At 34.8% G+C, this 12,228-nt stretch overlaps 1 protein-coding gene across 1 annotated transcript in view; it reads right to left on the bottom strand.

Annotated features, from left to right (window-relative positions):
• Positions 1-11,114, bottom strand: part of LOC128871847 (chloride channel protein 2) — a 158,969-nt gene extending 147,855 nt beyond the window's left edge. Inside the window, exon 1 of the mRNA XM_054113956.1 lies at positions 10,771-11,114. The gene's annotated coding sequence lies outside the window, so the exon portion shown is untranslated. The remainder of the gene's footprint in view (positions 1-10,770) is intronic.
• Positions 11,115-12,228: the final 1,114 nt, after the last annotated feature.

Genomic DNA, 12,228 nt, shown 5'->3' with positions numbered 1-12,228 from the left:
GCAGAGGTAATGGTTTGGGCAACTGTAACCGCAGATGGGCGCTCTCCAATCGTTTCCATCGAGCCTGGCGTAAAGATAAATGTGAAATATTAACGGGAAAGTAATCTGTAGGTTAGCTTGAAGCCGTGGGCAGACAAACATTTCGGTTTCAGACCATGGAAGTTTCAACAGGACTCGGCAGCGTCTCACAAAACTCGAATGAACCAAGAATGACTAAAAAACAACTTTATAACGTCCACACAATGGCTCTCAAATTCACCAGATGCGAATCCGATGGTTTATTCTCTTTGGACCATTTTGAGGAACAAGGTCCGAACTAAAATATTCAACAGTCTCGAGGCGCTGAAAAAAGCCATTGTCCGCATGTGGGCCAAAATACTAAGTGGGACCAAAAGTCACATTCGAGCAGCTTGTGATTTCTTTCTGGAGCGTCAAGGACATAGTCAAGGCAGAAGGTGGTCATATCGAGCAAAAGTAAATTCTTAATTTTGCATTATTTTCACACATTTTTTACTTTGAATTGAATAAAAGTAATTTTTCAAACTAAATTTATGGCTTTTTTAATTGGTTACACTTCGAGCGCTGGACCCTTTATGTTCCAAAACAATTTGTAGATGATTGATTGAAAATCCATTGATAAATCCAGGTTTTGTTTGTCAAAGAGCGTATATCGCAATTTTTGAAAAAACAATTTGTGGTGTCGTTTCGAGCCCGATGGGAAAATATATATTTGGCGTCCACCGCCCAACCCATGGATGGACCAAGTATAAACCAGAGTAAGCCAAAAGTATCTAACTCGTGTCCAACTCTTACTGATACTACTTGCATTTAAATGAGTTTTAAGAGGAAAGGAGGAATATTTGTATCTGACACTACTTCGCAAATCCATTTCCAAAAAAAATGCTAGTAGTCATTTAGTTTTCTAAGAAAAAAACTGTAGAGCGAATGTTGCCTTTGCATTGTGTGCTAAATGAATTAATTTAAATTAATACATCAATAATAAATTAATTAATTAATACGTAGGGCAGAATGGGGAGTTGTGAGACATAGGGAGTTGTGAGACATTGTTATCGTTCGGCATTATTCATTTGTTTACATTCGATTTTAAGTGTCAACATATTTACACGCATTCGACGCGTCTCTCCAGTTACTGTGTTTTGGAATTTCTCGGTAAGTTTTTTTCATCATTTGCTTTGCGATACATTCGATCAGTTGTTGAAGCAAATTGCAAATGTTAATATATACAAGTTATTAATTGTCCTATTAGCTTTGAATTTACACATTCACTTGGGCGTGAACGTTCGATGTGTTTATGACTACGCGGCCATTTATAAAAAAAACGATTTGGGGAGTTGTAAGACAACAAATGTGGGGAGTTGTGAGACACCGTTTTTTTCGACGTTTTAACGCATCTTTCATAAGTACCTCGCAATATTCATGCATTGTTTGTATATATATCATGAAATTTGAAGAAGAAGAAGATTTTTGCATCATCTGCAAAGGTGCAATGCCGAAAAAGTTAAGCAGAAACAACTCCATTCATTGCAATGCATGCGATCGAGCTGTGCACCTAAAGTGCGCCAATTTACGAACTGGTTATTATACTTGTTCTCACTGCGAATCATCAGATTGATGGCATTGCATTTTTTATACGCTTTTTTATAACAATTGTCTTTTCTTTTTTCATCTTAATAAAGAACTAACAACTAAAATAAGTAATTCTTATTGATTTAAACCATGGTGTCTCACAACTCCCCACATTTTTGTATTTTGTATTATATTTTATATTATTATATACAATTTTAATTTTAAGGAAAATTGTAGTTTTGTTAAATAGGCCATACCAATAGCTTCCAGTATTCATTGACTAAAGATTCCATCGTTGACATATGCAGAATATTAAGATTTTGAGTAATACGGGTCCAAAAACAAAACCCGTCTCACAACTCCCCATTCTCCCTTATATATTGGGTGTTTGTTTTTAAGAGAACTTAAAATGATAATGCAAAACAGAAATATTGTTGGAATGCATTTGTTTTTATAACAATCTGATAGATAATTTATTGGCATTTATTCTTAGAATATGAAATCTGGCATATCTCCGCCGCGGCTACGAGTTATATGGTCTATTTGAGCCAAGATACTTACGTAAAATTGACCACGTAGTCGAGAGTTGATAACGACTCCACATCTCGGCGTCTTCTTCAACACTTCGCTCCATGAACTTTGCGAACGGATTTATTTTTTTTTTTTCAAAGTAAATTTCCACAATTTGGAACCGCTGCTCTGGCATTTAACGATTCATGATGACTTGCCAAACCTTACGGAACAAAAATATCAACACATTTTGCCATTCTCAGCCCTAACAACTATTAATTCAAACCTCTATGATTTTTTCTCATTTAATCCCATTCCAAATTGTGTGGTATATATATATCTTCTCTGAAATACCTTAACTTCGAGCACTTTTACTTAAAGGAATTTAACAATTCAAAATTTAAGAGCCTTTTAAATAATTCACGATTCAGCACCATAAGTATTAACAAACCCATTATTATTAGACAAACCATTAGCAAGGGCATATATTTCAATTAATATTAAATTATGTATATAAATTGAATATGCAAATAACCTGTAGCTACAACAAGTGTGTAGCATTGGGTGTATCTTATCTAATTATAATTAGCGTGAATTGACGACTTCGACAAAATCCATTTGAGAACGATCAGTTATAATGAGATTAGTAAATCAACTGTAAAAGCGCAATGTTTTGTGGCACCAGCTGGCAAACAATTCAAATAAAATTTCTACAGAATAATGCATACATATGTGGGTATAACTGTATAAATAAACTAAAATAGACCCATCCTCTCAAGTCAAATATAATTTGGTTGTGGGAAAAATGTATTAAAACATACCTTTATTGTTAATAATAACAATGCTGCTGTATTTTTATAAAAAAAGCCCAAAAATAAATGTGGTTTGAAAAATTGCATTTAATATTAAGTAAATCTCTGTTTGAAAAACACTAAAATTGTGAAAATTTAAAGGCAAAGGTAAATCCCATGAAACTAGTTAGCGTTTATCGTACTTTGATGTCTCTTCTGTGAGGGAAAAATAATACATTCCCCGCCTTTTCCGCCTCGTAATATTCTTTCATTTTGAAAAAGTGACTACGTTCAATTATCGCTTCCCTGAACATATCTTGTATGTATTTGTTTTACTTCCGACGTTATGGCATGTACACGAATAATTACGAAAGCGAAAGTTGCAAAAGTCCACCCCTCTATTTAAAGCTTATGTTGAGACAATTTCGAAACCGCACAAAAAAAATTATTTATCCTTCTAAAAACCGCCGAAATGGGTAATTGACATCAAAAACATTACGTCATTTTTATAGGCTTGAGGAGCTCCAAAATCGTTTTAACATAGCGGTGTCAATTGCCCAGAGTTCTAAGATATCCTTTTTGTTTCATCAATCGCATGTACTTAAAAGTTCACTAAAAATTTGCGAAATCATATAAAGTTATAACACTTTTTCATGCGGCGAACCGAATGGGTTGGTGCGTGACTACCGTTCAATAAAGCGACGTTTGGCGATGTTTTAAATTTGGATTTATTACAAGCCCGAGAAATCCATCTGATGGTAATAAAAAACATTCAGCTTAGGCTTACGCAATTGGAGTTATGGTGAATTTCGCAACATCGTATATACGGAATGGCAAAATAATACGATTTTTATTAAATTTCCAATATTTCAAAATCAAATTAGAACGAAAGAACATCGATATTTAAGGCCAAACCGAACCAAACTTAGGCCAGTTTCGGTCGTTTTCTAAAGATAAGTAGAAAAAAATGTATGCTGGCCAGGTTTGGGCATTTTGCACTAACACTAAATTACACTTTCACTAATTTTTAGTGGTGGTTAAAATAAGTGTTTCATTATCATCAAATCGTGAGTTGTTGAGTGTTTTAACTATACGCTTATTGCATTAATTGTGTAGTGCACTATGCCCAACCCTGATGCTGATATACCATAGGCAGTTTACTGCACATTCCGCACAGGTTTAGAATTTTAAGCAATGAAATTTTTAATACAGAACGGAAGAAATAGATCAGCCTTGCCTACAATTTTAAGGCAAACATATCAAATTTCGGAAGACAACGCCTAACTGGTAATTAATGATTTAAAATAAACTTATTATGACATGCAATTTATTATGGATGAAGGCTGAAGAAAATAGTGATTGGCTTTGAGAGTATTTCAAAACTGAAGCCGATCCGGCTTTCCCTAAGCCTTTACATCTTCTGGGAAACTAGAACATTTCTTCAGCATTATATAAGTACCAAGGCTGTATATTACCCATTCTGATTTATTTTCTTGAAAGAATTTTTTTTATTCTACGAGTATAATTTGGTAGCGTTAAACGATTCATGATGCCTTGCAAAACCTTACTGAACAGAAATGTCAACATAGTTTGACATTCTCAACTGTCAAACCATAGATATCGATATTTTGTTCTTTCTCCTGCAGCTATAAATGCACCCGATACACACACCTATCCAGCGTTATTAACTGAATGTTGATTTTGGAAAGAAATGTCCACGTTTTTTGGAAGAGAGTCTTTACATGACAATTTGCCAAAATTCAGAGCGAACAGAAATGTCAACAAAATGTAACATTTTGAGTAGAAGCAATAACTTAATAAAATTTTTTAATATCCCCCCGATTCTAAATTTTTATTGGCTAAACTTTCCACACCGTTGGTGTTTTATTATAAAGTTTACATATATGTATATTTGTATACTAAAAATAATTAAATGCAAGCGCCGCAGGGGAAAAATTTGACTAAAAAATCGCGATTTTTCATTCCGAATTTACACTGTTTATAAAAATGATGGTTTATCGAAGGCCAAAGGATAATTCCACTCATTTTAAAAACCTCATAGGTTCTATAGATCCTTGTACCTTCAAATATTAGCATTTAGGCAAAGTAAGGTGAAAAAGAATTTATATTTCGATCGTTTTGAAGAAAGTATATTACATAATGCAACTCTTCATATCTGAAAAAAATTAAAAGTTGGGGTATCTCGTCTGCGTGGGGGCATTGACGTCCATAGACCACGAACACGCTCAGAATTATATACCTCAATCAGTAGAACTCTCCTTTCAGTGGCCATCATTATGGAAATAATAATGAGATTGCGCCTATAGTGGGGCCGTTACTTTGCTCTCAGTGAATTTGACAATGAGTTATGTCGTTTTAGCACCAGCGCACATACAGGTATTTGAAAGATCTACGGGGTCAAAAGTCCATTTAACAAAACAATAAATACATTTACAAAAATGCCTTCCTGAGGTACCTGACCCTTCCGAGAACAAAAGCCAGCCCCTCCCGCGCACCCTACAAGCATTTGACATACGATAACGGCAGTCGGAATTCGATCGTATCACCTCGTGTACGTTATCTGTTCTCGGCACTCTTGCAAAACCCAGACTTTAAAAGTGAAATTTTATGTTTTTGTGTTCAACAGTGGAGTAAAGAGTTATGGATTTTGAAGCATCAGGTTAGTAATGAATGAAATCAATTAGAATCTTTATAATTTTCAAGTATTAAAGTTAACTTTTCAACCCTATAAGTACACACCTCCTCAAACTACTTTTTTTTTCTTAAAATAATATTTGTTAGTCAATAAGTAATACTATCGAGATAGATCCGGTTAAGAATCGATTGTAATTGTTTAGTATGTACCTTGTTTTGACAATTCATCAAAGAATTTGATCCGGATAAGTCCGGATAAACGGTATTTTAGTACTTTGAATGTTGTTGGTAAAATTTTATGAAAAAGGTCTTTTCCATTACAAGGGATTAAGAGAAATATTTATTAGTTGTAGGTTCAATGGGAACATCGGGAATGAGGATTGTGACTAGAAAATACTTGTTTGACCTCATGAACAATGAAAATTTACCCAACATAGAGGCAAGGCTAAATTTCTTGAAAGATCAGTTTATGTCTATTAAAGGATTCTCTGACAATCAAATTGAGACGTTGAAATGCAATTTTGCACATTTCAAATCAGAATTTAAAAATCGATGGACTAACGCTCATTATAAAGAAGCGGTATTCCTAAAAAGTAATGAATCTTGGCCTTAACGGAACCTTCGCCATTCCCGTTGTTGCTGACAGTCCTTCAAATCGAACAGGACGACCGAGTAAATCTTTTGGAGATCTGAGCGAAGGAAGTAAAAGAAGAAAAACTGAGGAAATGCGCTCCAATTTTGATCAAAACCTTATCGTGCATGCTGCGCAAGTAGAATTAAGAAAGTCAGGAAAACGAGATGCTTCGAATGTGCTAAAAGAAATCATTACTTCGCCAACTCGCGCAACCAAATATAAAAAGGCCTATTATCGAACAAAGTCATCAAAAGATAAAATTTGCCCCTTATCTGTCCAGGAAGCAATGCAAATGTTCATCGATGCAGATCTAACACGAGACCAATACGAGACAATAAGAAGAACAAATAAGAAATTCTTTCCTTGTTATAGTCTTTTACAAAAAGAAAAAAAGAAGTGTTATCCGCCACCAGAATTTTGCACTGTAAATAGTACAGGTGCGGAAGCCGAATTGCAACCTTTGGTCGACCTTACCGTTAGACGATTATCGGACTACCTGGAAGAGGTACTAACAACATTGAAGGTCCAAGAATGTGAGATCCTTAAATTAATTTGTAAATGGGGTTGCGACGGGTCCCAACAGACCCAGTTCAAACAAAAGATTGAAAATGATACGGATTCAGATACGAACATTTTTCAAAGCTGCTTTGTTCCTGTAAAATTAGTATGCGGCCAAAACATGGAAAAGACTATATGGGAAAATCCAACACCATCTTCTCCTCGATTTTGTCGGTCTATAAGATTTAAATTTATCAAAGAGACTACTGATGTAACGGAGCAAGAAATTAATCACGTCAATAATCAGATAAACAGTCTGGTTGCAACATAATTTGACTTGAGTGGCAAACCTTATTCAGTGAAACACGAATTTATAATGACAATGGTTGACGGAAAGGTCTGTAATGCTGCCACAGGAACCACATCAACCAGTCGTTGCTACATTTGCGGCACAACCTCAAAGATTTCAACAATTTGGATAAAACAATAGATGATAATTTCGAGTACTACATGCCAGGATAAGAATATTTGAGAGCATTCTCTATTTGGCTTATAAGTTGCCAGTAAAAAAATATAGAGCAAGAAAAAGAGAAACTGAAAAAAGCCTCGAGAAAGAGAGAAAACAAGAGATCCAGGACAGGTTTCGCCAAGAAACGGGATTGTTAATAGATATGCCAAAGGCGAATTTCGGTAATACCAATGACGGTAACACAAGCCGAAGATTTTTCGACAATCCTCAATTAGCATCCGATATAACAGGCATCAGCTACGAATTAATATATAGACTGAAAGTTATTCTAGAAACAATTTCTAGTGGTCATAAAATAAAAATAAATAAATATAAATAAATAATTGGCGCGTACACTTCTGTTAGGTGCTTGGCCGAGCTCCTCCTCCTATTTGTGGTGTGCGTGTTGATGTTGTTCCACAAATGGAGGGACCTACAGTTTCAAGCCGACTCCGAACGGCAGATATTTTTATGAGGAGCTTTTTCATGGCAGAAATACACTCGGAGGTTTGCCATTGCCTGCCGAGGGGCGACCGCTATTAGAAAAATGTTTTTATTAATTTTGCTTTCACCGAGATTCGAACCGACGTCTCTCTGTGAATTCCGAATGGTAATCACGCACCAACCCATTCGGCTACGGCGGCCGCATAAAATTAATCCTGAAAAATATGATATTTATGCAACAGAAACTGCTCGTTTATATGTGGATCTTTATCCGTGGCATCCCATGACACCCACAATGCACAAAATACTTATTCATGGAGCTGTTATAATAAAGAGTGCTTTGTTACCAATTGGACAGCTCTCTGAAGAGGCTGCAGAAACCCGATATAAGCATTTCCGCTCTTACCGGCTAGATTTTGCCCGAAAATTTACTAGAGAAAATTGCAACAACAGGAGGCAAATAAAAAGAAGAAAGTCCCAATCATTTCTGCCAGAAACATTGGAAATGCTCATGCCTGCCGATCCAAACCTAGAATTTTCTTCACGTAGCGATGAAGAAAATCTAGATAATACCATTTGATTGGATGCTTTTTTTAATTGTTTATATTTTTTTATGTTTGATCTTGTAAATCTTTCTTCATTCTCATATTATATTTCATTCAATAAATGTTTTAAGTTCATTATTTTAGTTGGTTTTATTCAGAAACATCCATTAGCACACGTTAAACCCAAAAAATACTTTTGGCCCCTTAGATTGTTCAAATATCCCTATGTGCAGCGGCCAGATTCGTAACTTGATTTAACATTCTTTTTGTTTAATAATTCACGCAGTTTTATTTAGTTTTACTTTTTTTAACATTTTGTCGGATTGCCCGCGATTGCAGTTATTGTTGGTGTTCTTTTGCTTTCAACAGTAAAATCTCTCTTTCGCTACTGCAGTATTGACTAGCTTTGGATATAAAAGCGCACTAAAATGCCCATTTAAAGAATATAAAATACCAAATTTTTATTGAATTACTTAAAGAACTTTGTATGCGTGACAAATTGTCTTTAAAAGGTGCATTTTTTTTAATAAATGTGTTATGGTTATGTACAATTTAATTTATGGATTTTTTTTGTTAAAACAAACTCTTTTGTTAAGGGAACGACTTATTTGCTATATTTCAGGTTATGTAACAAAATAAGGTACTCTTTTCGTAAAAATGTCGCTATGGTTTTTTCAGTATTGTATTCAGTGTGAATACTCCTCTTGATGCCTTACGTCCCACTAAAGATTGGTTGGAATGGTTTTAATTCGCATTCAGTAAATTCAAACGCTTTCAATGCTAAGAAGAGTTGAGAGAAGAAGATTTAATACTCTAACATAACCTTAAAATTCTAACATAACCTAAAATTAAATTTTATAAGAACCAACAAATTTGCATTAGCACTAAAATCTTCTGAGAGTGACTTTTTTTAACATTCTTTTGTTTAATAATACAGTTTTTTTCAATTTACAGTTTCGGTAGCTTCAAATTAAAAGCAAAAGGAAACAAACACCAAGCTTAAAAATTTTCGCATTTTGGGTATGAAAAAGCACTAAATTTATTGTGAAGAGCAAAAGGTTGGCAACACTGCACAACTTGGCAAAAGTGACGTCACGCACTCTCGTGTTCTTATCATTCTTGAGTGGCTATAGAATAATGGAACACAATTTTTCTCTTACCGCAGCATTATGGACTGATTTTCCCTGATTTTCTCTTTTGGTTGACCGGGTTTTTTCTCGTTTTGTTTTATTACTTTCCCTTTATCATTGCCTTGACAATTCGCTCCTCATATTTATCTAAATCAAATGTTCAGTCAATAAAAAATGTTTATAAGTAAATATTTGTTCTTTTCGGTGTTTGTATTTAAGTGAAATACGCGTCTGTAATAGGGCGCTATTTTGACTCTTATGCAAGAAGTAAATAACGTTAAATATTCCTATTAATTCTTAATGGTAATTTATAAGAAATATAAATCAAATACATAGGATTGCCTATATTTGTGTGTAACAATTCTTAACTTAGGTCCACGCACTTAGCCATACATAAAAGTAAACCTTTCGTGGTAGTTATTTTTAATTACTTTTTAATCAACAATCCTTTCTTCTTCTTCTTAATTGGCGCGATAACCGCTTACGATTTTGGGCAAGTTTAACAAAGCGTGCCACTCGTTTCTTTCTCGTGCTAACGTGAGCCAATTGGACACACCAAGTGAAACCAAGTCCTTCTCCACCTGATCTTTCCAACGCAAAGGAGCCCTTCCTCTTCCTCTGCTACCACCAGCTGTAAAGTAGCACTTGTTGGCAAGAGAGATTCTACGTTGGATTTCAAGGCTGACAATGTTATCGGTGTTAATGCTGGTTCCTAAATAAACGAAATCCTTTACAACCTCGAAATTATAACTGTCAACAGTAACGTGGGTGTTGATACGCGAGTGCGCCGACTGTTTGTTTGAAGACAGGAGGTGCTTCGTTTTGTCCTCGTTCACCACCAGACCCATTCGCTTTGCCTCTTTATCCAGCAATCAAAAATACATGAATGTGGCAAATATTTAGCCAGTTCTGCTTCTCACTGTATGCATGTACATATATCTTTTACTTGTTTAAATTTTTAATTTTATTTTTCGGATATATTTAGCACCCGCAAATCTTTTGTTGTCTAACACAGATTCAATGCACAACAATGCACAAAATATATACATACATATATGCGGATAGAAAAAGAAAGGAATATCAGCAGATTCTGGAAAGTGAAAAGAATTCACGACCAACCACTTGCTGAGAGTTAGATGACAAATTTTCTCTTCGACAGCACACAAAAGCATGATCCTTCATCGAATTTTGGAACTTTCCAGAATCTGCTGATATTCCTTTCTTTTTCTATCCGCATAGTTTTGTACATACATATATATTATAGCTGATACAGGTAACAATTCTCTTCACTTCAAATCTGTCTTTTGTGTGTCTGCACTGCTAATCTCGTACATATGTGTGTATGTAAGTAAAACCGTCCTCAGTCAGCACAAGCAAACACAACAATTCCTTAAAAAGAACAACTGATCTATTCCGAAAAGTACAAACACAAATTGAAAAAAACCACATTCAAACAACTACAACTCACTTTTAGTAAAAGCCTTAACAACCGACGTCCTACGATTTCCACAATATACTGAATGAATTTGTTGTGATTAATGTTGTTTTGGTAGCGGTGGCGGTGGCAGTGGATAGCGGTTGATGTTGATATTACTGTATACTGTCTGCTGCCGCTGTTAAATATCATGCTGACAGCACCATAAACGTATACACAACATAAAAACACAAACCACAAGGTAACAACCAATCAAAGTAGTAGATCGCAAAATTCAGCGGAAAAAGTTATTCACTATTATTGCCTGTTTATTCCGCTGCAGCCTGTTTAACAGCTGATCGACTTAACCAACTAACTGGCTGCCGACCCCCACTGGAGACTTACTAAATAACTATGTAGTAGAAGTAAATTTACTAACCGAATGATTGGCATTTTATGTAGTATCTGTTGCCGGCCGCTTAGTTGCTCACCGCGCTGTCAGTGCTACTGCTACCATTGCTGTCACTGTCACACTTTTACTAAAAATTCTCTTGTAATTTGTGTTATTGTTGCTGGCATTTTTTTTACTTTCCTACAATTCTGTGTGCAATAATTACAATGAATAATCATATTTCGATGCTACCATCCGGACTCTTACCGCGTGCACGTTCTCTCACGTCATCTCCTCAAATACTCTCTACACTCTAATTCACTGTACTTAGGAGCTCCCAATTTCTCGATTCTGATGTGCTCGCATTGTGCTTATGATTTCATTGTTGCTGTAAATATTTGTAACTATTTCATCGTATTTTTGTTGTTGTTAATGCTGCTGGATGCTAAATATGTACATATGTATAATATTTGTTAACATTCTTGTTGTTTTAGCTGCTGTTACCAGCGCTACTGATAATGTGGTTATTAGACATTTTATAAATGTGTTAGCTCATAGCGGAAGTGCAACGAATAACCAAAAATCCTATAACGGGTGCTTTTTGAAAGAATACAACTTTAGATAAAGTGGTTCAACAAAACAAGTATCTGGGCAATACTTCTTTGCATACTCTAGAAAATTACTACGTTGAAGCCTACTTGCACCCAAAAACAATTTAGACCAGATTGAAATCTATTTCCAAAATAACTGTTCTACTAAAAATGCTCTCTTACCTCAAAGTACTTTCTTTTTCCGAGACAAAAATAGAAAAAGAAAATTTCAACAATTCCACAAATTATATATTATATTTAATATAATCCAATACTTAACATATACTTAAATAATACAGTAGAACGAATTGCTTTCATTTTTATAACAATTAAAGTTATCACACAACTATTTTAACATACATATATACTTGATAATTTAAAATCAGCTGTACAACGCTAACCCTTACTTTTTGCTTCAAATTCGTTGGGTCAGAGTACAACAGTTTGAGAAAAGAAGACGAAAATTTTACAGATCTAGTGCAAGACGGAATGAATGCAAAATTACTGCAACAAAAAAAATGCCATCAATGA

This window comes from Anastrepha ludens, chromosome 2 (genome assembly GCF_028408465.1).
Source record: "Anastrepha ludens isolate Willacy chromosome 2, idAnaLude1.1, whole genome shotgun sequence".
Classification (NCBI taxonomy): Eukaryota; Metazoa; Arthropoda; class Insecta; order Diptera; family Tephritidae; genus Anastrepha; species Anastrepha ludens.
Note: the sequence above shows the minus strand (reverse complement) of the source record. Positions and strands in the feature narration are given on the sequence as shown.